A 12424-nucleotide genomic window follows, 5' to 3' on the forward strand; every position below is an offset into this window, starting at 1 on the left:
TCAAGGAAGTCTTCATGGGAATTTGAAGCATGGCAGGATCTTGATAAGGGAGGTTGGAGAAAAAGAGCATTCCATGGAGTGGGCACAGCAAAAGACACGTAGAGGTGGGAAAGCATGGAGAGCCCTGCTTGGCTGAAGCATGGGGTACATGGAAGACATCATGGGCTGTACTCCTGAAAAGGTAGGTTAGAGCTAAAGCCAGCAGTCTTGAAAGTAAGACTGAGAAATTTGGACTGGAAGGAAGGGATGTAGATGCTGTAGGCTAAATAAAATCAATCCAGTGAAACAAAGAAAAAGATAGTTGTGAATGAGAGCATGTCCAAAAGTCTACTTGAATGAACAAATTGTTGTTTTCCTTTTCATTCAGTGTTTAGGGCCACTGTGCCTCCTAAGGTACTGTAGAATGGAAAGAAAACCAACATTTGGGCCAGATAGAGCTCTATTCAAGCAGTAATTCTACCATTATTTAGCTCTGGGCCTTTGGGCAAGTCTTGTATAACTGATATGAGTTCTCTCTCACCTCCTAAGATATAAGAAACATCACATTGCCCTCTTTTTCGAAGCCAAATTAAATCTGCCTCTGGGTCTTCACTAGCAAGCAAGAAATGTATTCTCTGTCATGTTGGGAGTGGAGGAAGGTCAGGGGATGAGCTGCCCCTCATAGGAATGTTCATGAATCTCAGAAGACTGGTGCATCCAGAGAACAGGGGGAAGGGCCTCTATTCTTTAGTCCATCTCAGCAAACTGAATTCTTAACATCTGAGCCTTCAGGGTCCATTTGAATGTGGAAGGCTCCATTTCCCCCACACCATGATTGACAGGATGATCTCCCCCTATAGATCCTCAAGCATGGGGGTAGTGACCAACTGTCCAGGTTTACCCAGGACTGAAGGGGTCTCCAGGATGCAAGGCTTTCAGTTTTAAAACCAGGAAAGTCCAGGGCAAATTAGGATGAATTGGCCACCCTGCCTGGCACTCTATGTCCAAACCAAAGGCATTCACTTGTTTTCCCCCCACCCTGCCCCCATCAGAGGCTCTGGTCTACCCAGAGCTCTATCAGGGATCAGGATAGGGCCACCAGCCCTGAAAGAACTTGCTACTACCTTCCCATCTATGTCTCAAAGCCAGTTCTACTTCTTTAAATCAAAGTACTAACCTGGGTAAGGGATTTCTTCTGAATAATTGGCAACTTCCTCTTTTTTTTTTTTTTCCGACGCTGAACCACAAAGCCATCAAACAACTCCAGAGGCAAAGTTGTCCAGAAGTCTGAACATACAGGCTTGACCATTCTACCTGCAGGTGAGAGGAGGAAGGCACGAGGACAAAAGCAAAGGAACAAATTACCCTTTTAATCCTCTGAGATGAGTCAGTCATTAAGCCAAATACAATGTGTCCTGTAGAAACACAGCACATACAACGCACCAGGCACTGTGGTAGGTGCTCCGTGTACAGTGGGGAAAAGATGGCAGCCCTCTCCTCATCAAACTTACATTCTATCACTATCCTGAAACAAGAAAGAAGCAGGAAAAAGTGTCTCAAAAAATTATTCAGCTGCAAGTGACCTAGAAGAGCCTCCTGGAGCCATCATAGGGTCAGATGTAATAATGCTCGTAGAACCCTCACTACAGAGCCGCCACACGGGATGCTGCCCGGTACAGCCATGGGGGTACCTCCGACTTTCTGGACTTGCTATTTGAAGCTACAAACTGTTCCTCTTTGACACTTCCTTCAGTTTCTGCCAAACTCTTGCTACATTTCTGAAGAGTCTTTAGATTTACTGGGCTCCATTACCAGATTCATTTACATATGCCATCTCATGTTATTCCCATTTCACAGGGGAAGACTCTCTGGCTTAAAAAGCAATTAGTTTAGGTTACACAATCAGACAAAGAGTGAGAATTTGAACCCATTTCTTCCAGCTCCAAGCCTGTGTTTTTCCTTATGTCACATTGCCCTCCTGGCAGCTCCTTTGAGAGACCTCTTTCCTTTGCCCACTGCTCTGGGGCTCTCAGGTCAGAGATTGGTGTTACAGCTGCAGAGGCTGTGGGTCAAAGGCAGGGCAGCTAGCTGTATTGGTCAGGGGAGGCTCGCGGCTATAAAAAATCATCTGAAAACCTTAGGACTGTCTGACAAGGATCCACCCAATTAGTCAAGCCTTTTTCTGAATCTTCTAGGGCTTTTTTCATCTGCTGCATTCAGCCTGCCAATGCGAAAAGAGAAAAGGCCCAAAGGATAATACTGGGGCTTCTTGATGGGCTAAGCTTGGAAGTGGGGTAATCATTTTTGCCCATATTCTATTGGCCAGAACTCAGTCACATGGTCACATCTAACTACAAGGGATGCTGGGAAATGTAGTGTAGGGGTGCATCCATGAGGAAAAGGCAATGGGGTTTAGTGAACACAGAGCAGTCTTTGCTAGAGTGGGCAACAGCATTTGAATAGCAGCAATGTTCTGGGGATGATCAACTCTTGAAACACTCCATCCACAAAATGGAGGACTCCAGAGACTGTTTTCTTTGCAGGGATGGTGCAAGGACTAGAGGAATGCATACAGAGCTCCAGAGCCAGTATAAACCCTTAGTCAACAGTCATGGAGGAGAAGTAGAGGGTATAATGAGACAAACATGACCCTGAGTTCCCCTCACCAACTTTAGGTCACTGGGCAGGTTTATAATCTCTGTGAGCATGGAACTCCATCTCCAAAGTATGGATCCTTGTAGCTAATCTATACTTGTGAGAATAAGAGGGAAGTTCATTTAAAATAAGAACTGCCTCAAAATCCCAAGATAAAGGGGTACCAATTTTCATTCAGAGAAAGAGGTAGTGAACACGCAATAAATACACTGTTGGTGGAAGACCAGAGAAGCACTAGGTGAATGCCTGCATTAAGAAGTATAACTTTCAGAGAGACCAGTAGTTTCCTCCCAAAAGCTACCTGAGTAGACTCTCAATGGGCCTCTACTACTGGATCTATTTCTGGGTAATTGCCAATAGCTAGGATTTTAGAAGTTTCGATCTTATTTTAAAGAATAAGGCAGCGATTCTCAAATCTGGTTGAGTATCAGAATCACCTGAGGAAGTTTTCAAAAATACAGAAGTAAGGCTCAGAAATTTGAACTGTTTCAAGTTTCCCAGATAATTCTGAAGTAGCCAGATTGGCACTGTTCCATTAACCACATTAAGAACCACTACCCTAATTTATTAAAAGAAATCCTAAACATCTTGATATACCCATTTATCTACCTTATAACCTGTTAAATAAAGCAGAATGCCACTCTAAAGTAGTACACCTTTCAGGGTGTTGAACAACACGAGCAAATGCACCATAATGTGAGCACAGACACTTTAAACTTGACAGACAAACGCTTGAATGAAGACATGGGGTGGGCCAGAAAGCAAAAGAGTTTTATTAGATTGAGTGATTGATTCATTCACTCATTCAACCAATCACTTGACAAATTATTATTGAGCCATATTGCCAGGTACTGTTCTAGGCTCTAAGAATATAAAAATAAATAAGAAATAGTCCCTATATTTCCAGAAGATGGGGAAAGAAAAGCTACAACCAAGTTTGCTTCTTGAAAGTACCCACCACAACGCTTCTGAAATTTAAAGCCTGTAACATTTTATTAAGAGCCTATGCAGCTCTATAAGAAGAGACCAGAGGAAGAGGGGGGAAGATGGCGGAAGAGTAAGACGCGGAGATCACCTTCCTCCCCACAGATACATCAGAAATACATCTACACGTGGAACAGCTCCTACAGAACACCTACTGAACGCTGGCAGAAGACCTCAGACCTCCCAAAAGGCAAGAAACTCCCCACATCCCTGGGTAGGGCAAAAGAAAAAAGAATAAACAGAGACAAAAGAATAGAGACGGGACCTGCACCAGTGGGAGGGAGCCGTGAAGGAGGGAAGGTTTCTACACACCAGAAGCCCCTTCGCGGGAGGAGACTGCAGGTGGCGGAGGGCGGGAGCTTCAGGGCCGCGGAGGAGAGCACAGCAACAGGGGTGCGGAGGCCAAAGCGGGGAGATTCACGCACAGAGGATCCGTGCCGACCGGCACTCAACAGCCCGAGAGGCTTCTCTGCTCACCCGCCCGGGCGGGCGGGGCTGGGGGCTGAGGCTCGGGCTTCGGTCGGAGCGCAGGGAGAGGACTGGTGGCGTGAACACAGCCTGAAGGGGTTAGTGCACCACGGCTAGCCAGGAGGGAGTCCGGGGAAAAGTCTGGACCTGCCGAAGAGGCAAGAGACTTTTTCTTCCTTCTTTGTTTCCTGGTGCGTGAGGAGAGGGGATTAAGAGTGCTGCTTAAAGGAGCTCCAGAGACGGGCGCGAACCGCGGCTAAAAGCACGAACCCCAGAGATGGGCATGAGACGCTAAAGCTGCTGCTGCCGCCACCAAGAATCCTGTGTGGGAGCACAGGTCACTCTCCACAACTCCACTCTGGCAACCTGTGCAGCCCGCCACCGCCAGAGTCCCGGGATCCAGGGACAACTTACCCGGGAGAACGCACGGCGCGCCTCACGCTGGTGCAATGTCACGCCGGCCTCTGCCGCCGCAGGCTCGCCCCGCCCTCCGTGCCCCTCCCTCCCCCGGGCCTGAGTGAGCCAGAGCCCCCGAACCAGCGGCTCCTTTAACGCCGTCCTGTCTGAGCGAAGAACATTCGCCCTCCAGCGACCTACACGCAGAGGCGGGGCCAAATCCAAAGCCGAACCCCGGGAGCTGGGCGAACAAAGAAGAGAAAGGGAACTCTCTCCCAGCAGCCTCAGGAGCAGCGGGTTAAATCTCCACAATCAACTTGATGTACCCTGCAACTGTGGAATACCTGAATAGACAACGAATCATCCCAAATTGAGGAGGTGGGCTTTGAGAGCAAGATTTATTATTTCTTCCCCTTTTCCTCTTTTTGTGACTGTGTATGTATACGCTTATGTGTGAGATTTTGTCTGTATAGCTTTGCTTTCACCATTTGTCCTATGGTTCTATCCGTCTGTTTTTTTTTTTACTTTAAAAAAATGTTTTTTTCTTAATAATTATTTTTCTATTTTATTTTACCTTACTTTCTTTTATTTTATCCTTTCTTTCTCCCTTCCTTCCTCCCTCCCTCCCTCCCTCCCTCCCTCTCTCTCTTTCTTTCTTTCTTTCTTTCTACTTTTTCTCCCTTTTATTCTGAGCCGTGTGGATGAAAGGCTCTTGGACTCCAGCCAGGAGTCAATGCTGTGCCTCTGAGGTGGGAGAGCCAACTTAAGGACACTAGTCCACAAGAGACCTCCCAGCTCCACGTAATATCAAACGGAGAAAATCTCCCAGAGATCTCCATCTCAACACAAACACCCAGCTGCACTCAACGACCAGCAAGCTACAGTGCTGGACACCCTATGCCAAACAACTAACAAGATAGGAACACAACCCCATCCATTAGCAGAGAGGCTGCCTAGAATCATAATAAGTCCACAGACACCCCAAAACACACCACCAGACGTGGACCTGCCCACTAAAAAGACAAAATCCAGCCTCATCCACCAGAACACAGGCACTAGTCCCCTCCACCAGGAAGCCTACACAACCCACTGAACCAACTTTAGCTACTGGGGACAGACACCAAAAACAACGGGAACTACGAATCTGCAGCCTGCAAAAAGGAGACCCCAAACATGGTAAGATAAGCAAAATGAGAAGGCAGAAAAACACACAGCAAATGAAGGAGCAAGATAAAAAACCAGACCTAACAAATGAAGCGGAAATAGGCAGTCTACCTGAAAAAGAATTCAGAATAATGGTAGTAAAGATGATCCAAAATCTTGGAAATAGAATAGAGAAAATGCAGGAAACATTTAACAAGGACCTAGAAGAACTAAAGATGAAACAAGCAACGATGAACAACACAATAAATGAAATTAAAAATACTCTACAAGGGATCAATAGCAGAATAACTCAGGCAGAGGAACGGAAAAGTGACCTGGAAGATAAAATAGTGGAAATAACTACTGCAGAGCACAATAAAGAAAAAAGAATGTAAAGAACTGAGGACAGTCTCAGAGACCTCTGGGACAATATTAAATGCACCAACATTCAAATTATAGGGGTTCCAGAAGAAGAAGAGAAAAAGAAAGGGACTGAGAAGATATTTGAAGAGATTATAGTTGAAAACTTCCCTAATATGGGAAAGGAAATAGTTAATCAAGTCCAGGAAGCACTGAGAGTCCCATACAGGATAAATTCAAGGAGAAACACACCAAGACACATATTAATCAAACTGTCAAAAATTAAATACAAAGAATACATATTAAAAGTAGCAAGGGAAAAACATCAAATAACACACAAGGGAATACCCATAAGGTTAACAGCTGATCTTTCAGCAGAAACTCTGAAAGCCAGAAGGGACTGGCAGGACATATTTAAAGTGATGAAGGAGAAAAACCTACAACCAAGATTACTCTACCCAGCAAGGATCTCATTCAGATTTGATGGAGAAATTAAAACCTTTGCAGACAAGCAAAAGCTGAGAGAGTTCAGCACCACCAAACCAGCTTTACGGCAAATGCTAAAGGATCTTCTCTAGGCAAGAAACACAAGAGAAGGTAAAGACCTATAATAACAAAAACAAAACAATTAAGAAAATGGGAATAGGAACATACATATCGATAATTACCTTAAATGTAAATGGATTAAATGCTCCCACCAAAAGACACAGACTGGCTGAATAGATACAAAAACAAGACCCATATATATGCTGTCTACAAGAGACCCACTTCAGACCTAGAGACACATACAGACTGAAAGTGAGGGGATGGAAAAAGATATTCCATGCAAATGGAAACCAAAAGAAAGCTGGAGTAGCAATTCTCATATCAGACAAAATATACTTTAAAATAAAGACTATTAGAAGAGACAAAGAAGGACACTACATAATGATCAAGGGATCGATCCAAAAAGAAGACATAACAATTGTAAATATTTATGCACCCAACATAGGAGCACCTCAGTACATAAGGCAAATACTGACAACCATAAAAGGGGAAATCGACAGTAACACATTCATAGTAGGGAACTTTAACACCCCAATTTCACCAATGGAACGATCATCCAAAATGAAAATAAATAAGGAAACACAAGCTTTAAATGATACATTAAATAAGATGGACTTAATTGATATTTATAGGACATTCCATCCAAAAACAACAGAATACAAAATTTTCTCTAGTGCTCATGGAACATTCTCCAGGATAGATCATATATTGGGTCACAAATCAAGCCTAGGTAAATTTAAGAAAAGTGAAATTGTATCAAGTATCTTTTCCGACCACAACGCAATGAGACTAGATATCAATTACAGGAAAAGATCCGTAAAAATTACAAACACAGGGAGGCTAAATAATACACTACTTAATACCGAAGTGATCACTGAAGAAATCAAGGAGGAAATAAAAAAATACCTAGAAACAAATGACAATGGAGACACGACGACCCAAAACCTATGGGATGCAGCAAAAGCAGTTCTAAGAGAGAAGTTTATAGCAATACAATCCTACCTTAAGAAACAGGAAACATCTCAAATAAACAACCTAACCTTGCACCTAAAGCAATTAGAGAAAGAAGAACAAAAAAACCCGAAAAGTTAGCAGAAGGAAAGAAATCATAAAGATCAGATCAGAAATAAATGAAAAAGAAATGAAGGCAACTATAGCAAAGATCAATAAAACTAAAAGCTGGTTCTTTGAGAAGGTAAACAAAATTGATAAACCATTAGCCAGACTCATCAAGAAAAAAAGGGAGAAGACTCAAATCAACAGAATTAGAAATGAAAAAGGAGAAGTAACTGACACTGCAGAAATACAAAAGATCATGAGTGATTACTACAAGCAACTCTATGCCAATAAAATGGATAACCTGGAAGAAATGGACAAATTCTTAGAAATGCACAACCTGCCAGGACTGAATCAGGAACAAATAGAAAATATGAACAGAACAATCACAAGCACTGAAATTGAAATTGTGATTAAAAATCTTCCAACAAACAAAAGCCCAGGACCAGATGGCTTCACAGGCAAATTCTATCAGACATTTAGAGAAGAGCTAATACCTATCCTTCTCAAACTCTTCCAAAATACAGCAGAGGGAGGAACACTCCCAAACTCATTCTACGAGGCCACCATCACCCTGATACCAAAACCAGACAAGGATGTCACAAAGAAAGAAAACTACAGGCCAATATCACTGATGAACACAGATGCAAAAATCCTCAACAAAATACTAGCAAACAGAATCCAACAGCACATTAAAAGGATCATACACCATGATCAAGTCGGGTTTATTCCAGGAATGCAAGGATTCTTCAATATACACAAATCAATCAATGTGATACACCATGTTAACAAATTGAAAGAGAAAAACCATATGGTCATCTCAATAGATGCAGAGAAAGCTTTTGACAAAATTCAACATCCATTTATGATAAACACCCTGCAGAAAGTAGGCATAGAGGGAACTTTCCTCAACATAATAAAGGCCATATGTGACAAACCCACAGCCAACATCGTCCTCAATGGTGAAAAACTGAAAGCATTTCCACCAAGATCAGGAAAAAGACAAGGTTTCCCACTCTCACCACTCTTATTCAACAGTTTTGGAAGTTTTAGCCACAGCAATCAGAGAAGAAAAGGAAATAAAAGGAATCCAAGTCAGAAAAGAAGAAGTAAAGCTGTCACTATTTGCAGGTGACATGATACTATACATAGAGGATCCTAAAGATGCCACCAGAAAACTACTAGAGCTAATCAATGAATGTGGTAAAGTAGCAGGATACAAAATTAATGCACAGAAATCCCTGGCATTCCTATGATGAAAAATCTGAAAGTGAAGTCAAGAAAACACTTCCATTTACCATTGCAACAAAAAGAATAAAATATCTAGGAATAAACCTACCTAAGGAGACAAAAGACCTGTATGCAGAAAATTATAAGACACTGATGAAAGAAATTAAAGATGATACAAATACATGGAGAGATATACTATGTTCTTGGATTGGAAGAATCAACATTGTGAAAATGACTCTACTACCCAAAGCAATCTACAGATTCAATGCAATCCCCATCAAACTACCACTGGTATTTTTCACAGAACTAGAACAAAAATTTTCACAATTTATATGGAAACACAAAAGACCCCGAAGAGCCAAAGCAATCTTGAGAACGAAAAACGGAACTGGAGGAATCAGGCTCCCTGACTTCAGACTATACTACAAAGCTACAGTAATCAAGACAGTATGGTATTGGCACAAAAACCAAAAGATAGATCAATGGAACAGCATAGAAAGCCCAGAGATAAACCCACGCACATATGGTCACCTTATCTTTGATAAAGGAGGCAGGAATGTACAGTGGAGAAAGGACAGCCTCTTCAATAAGTGGTGCTGGTAAAACTGGACAGGTACATGTAAAAGTATGAGATTAGATCACTCCCTAACACCATACACAAAAATAAGCTCAAAATGGATTAAAGACCTAAATGTAAGGCTAGAAACTGTCAAACTCTTAGAGGAAAACATAGGCAGAACACTCTATGACATAAATCACAGCAAGATCCTTTTTGATCCACTTCCTAGAGAAATGGAAATAAAAACAAAAATAAACAAATGGGACCTAATGAAACTTCAAAGCTTTTGCACAGCAAAGGAAACCATAAACAAGACCAAAAGACAACCCTCAGAATGGGAGAAAATATTTGCAAGTGAAGCAACTGACAAAGGATTAATTTCCAAAATTTACAAGCAGCTCATGCAGCTCAATAACAGAAAAACAAACAACCCAATACAAAAATGGGCAGAAGACCTAAACAGATATTTCTCCAAAGAAGATATATAGACTGCCATAAACACATGAAAGAATGCTCAACATCATTAATCATTAGAGAAATGCAAATCAAAACTACAATGAGATATCATCTCACAGCAGTCAGAATGGCCATCATCAAAAAATCTAGAAACAATAAATGCTGGAGAGGGTGTGGAGAAAAGGGAACCCTCCTACACTGTTGGTGGAAATGTAAATTGGTGCAGACACTATGGAAAACAGTATGGAGGTTCCTCAAAAAACTAAATATAGAGTTGCCATATGACCCAGCAATCCCACTACTGGGCATATACCCTGAGAAAACCATAATTCAAAAAGAGTCATGTACCAAAATGTTCATTGCAGCTCTATTTATAATAGCCCGGAGATGGAAACAACCTAAGTGTCCATCATCGGATGAATGGATAAGGAAGATGTGGCACATATATACAATGGAATATTACTCAACCATAAAAAGAAACGAAACTGAGCTATTTGTAATGAGGTGGATGGACCTGGAGTCTGTCATACAGAGTGAATTAAGTCAGAAAGAGAAAGACAAACACCGTATGCTAACACATATATATGGAATTTAAGAAAAAAAAATGTTACGAAGAACCTAGGGTTAAGACAGGAATAAAGACACAGACCTACTAGAGAATGGACTTGAGGACACGGGGAGGGGGAAGGGTAAGCTGTGACAAAGTGAGAGAGTGGCATGGACATATATACACTACCAAACATAAAATAGATAGCTAGTGGGAAGCAGCCGCATAGCACAGGGAGATCAGCTCGGTGCTTTGTGACCACCTAGAGGGGTGGGAGGGAAGGAGACGCAAGAGGGAAGAGGTATGGGAACATATATGTACATGTATAACTGATTCACTTTGTAATAAAGCAGAAACTAACACACCATTGTAAAGCAATTATACTCCAATAAAGATGTAAAAAAATAAAATAAAAGAAGAGACCATACTTCTGCTCTCTTAATCACACTTTACTGGAGGTAACTTGTTTACTCCATGGTGAATAGTCTCATTATTCATTGCAAAGAAGATAATACCATATAAAAGCCTACCTCCTCCAGGAAGCTATTCCTCAAAAATAATAGTTTTCTATAATATGTGTTGTATGTATTTCAGGTCACTACCCTATCCTTGTGTATTTATTTTAATATTATCTCCCCTCCTTTATAGTGTCAACTGGTTATAATGCTATTTTCTTTTAAATATTTTCAAGAAAAAAAATCCATTCAAGTGTGCTAGACTTTGAGCTCTCTTTCCCATGACCTGTGTACCAGCTCATGAGAGCTAGCATGACAGCCTGATGCCTGCACTCTTGGCCACTGAGTGTTATTGCACCATAGTGCAAACACTCCCCACCAGAAAGGGTGCTACCAATGCTACCCTGAGCTGAGTGTGTTCTGCAGAGCGTGTGGCTTATCCATCATATCCTCTATCTCTGCCATTTGTTTTATGGGGTGTTTTTGTTTTTGTCTTTGTTTTGCCACTTGGCTTGTGCGATCTTAGTTCCCCCAACCAGGGATTTAACCCGGGCCATAGCTGTGAAAGCACCAAGTCATAACTGCTAGACTGCCAGGGAATTCCCCCGTTTGTTTTATGTTTATAGACCAACAGTTTTGACCCATGATAACTGAGAAAATGTCTGCAAATGATAGTACTAGAAAGAAAAACATGAAGAGTAACATGATGGATGTCAAAAGGCAGTTTTGTAAGAGCTTGAAAATTCTTCAGGAAAATGGTCATGGACGAGAAAAGGGGGGGTAAAAGTCAGCAGGCAAGAGACTGATGGGAGTCCTTAGACGTACCTAGGGGCCTAAACCATAACTGTCACCTCAGAGGACTGCCAGATGATTGTATGAATGGGGCCGAAGGAACACAGCAGGTCACAACTTCAAAGAATTTGGAGGGGAGAGAGAGCCATTTGTCAATGTACAAAAGAGGGAATGTAATTCCACAGGGACTGTGCCATAAATAACCCCCTTATGGCTCTGATTCAGTTAGAGCTCCCTTTTCCAAGAGGACATCAACACTGCCAAACTGGGTAGGTATGGTTCTTTTATTTCTCCTATCGGATCATAAGCTCTTTCAATAAGAGATTCCATGACTCAGTTATATTTGACCTCCTTAGGAGTCTACTATAGAGTCATGACAAAATTTTTTTAAATGAGTGAATGGATTTCTAAATGAAACAGACCACTCACCATCTCTGACATGTCACTGTCATGAGTAATAGGGTCTCTAATAGGCTGATAACAAAAATCCCCACATAAGTTGGGGTTCTCTGGTTTATGCCTATTCATTATTGTCGAGTCTCTAGACCTCACTTTCACTCCCATCAAAGTCTCCCCAAAACTGAATATGGCACCCACCCAGAGAGTAGATTCAGAAATTCTTCCCTTCTCACCTAGGCAACATAGAAGAGTTTATACAAAGAAAGAAACACCTTAAAGGGAGCCTAATGGGGCATTATCTCCACCCTCTAAAAGGAAGGAAGGAGAGGCAAGGCAGTGAGTTGGGTATAGCCCAGGTTTATTACATTTGATTTTCCTTTCAGCCAACACTCGAGAGAA

General features: G+C 41.9%; 1 protein-coding gene across 1 annotated transcript in view; it reads right to left on the reverse strand.

Moving 5' to 3' along the window:
• PAPPA2 (pappalysin 2) overlaps positions 1–5115 on the reverse strand; it is a 313770-nt gene extending 308655 nt beyond the window's left edge. Inside the window, exon 1 of the mRNA XM_022556566.2 lies at positions 1157–5115. The gene's annotated coding sequence lies outside the window, so the exon portion shown is untranslated. The remainder of the gene's footprint in view (positions 1–1156) is intronic.
• Between the last annotated feature and the right edge of the window lie 7309 nt (positions 5116–12424).

The sequence above is a fragment of the Delphinapterus leucas genome, chromosome 1 (genome assembly GCF_059928025.1).
Source record: "Delphinapterus leucas isolate spDelLeu-1000000601 "Yukka" chromosome 1, BTC_Dleu_Yukka2, whole genome shotgun sequence".
NCBI classification, from domain to species: domain Eukaryota; kingdom Metazoa; phylum Chordata; class Mammalia; order Artiodactyla; family Monodontidae; genus Delphinapterus; species Delphinapterus leucas.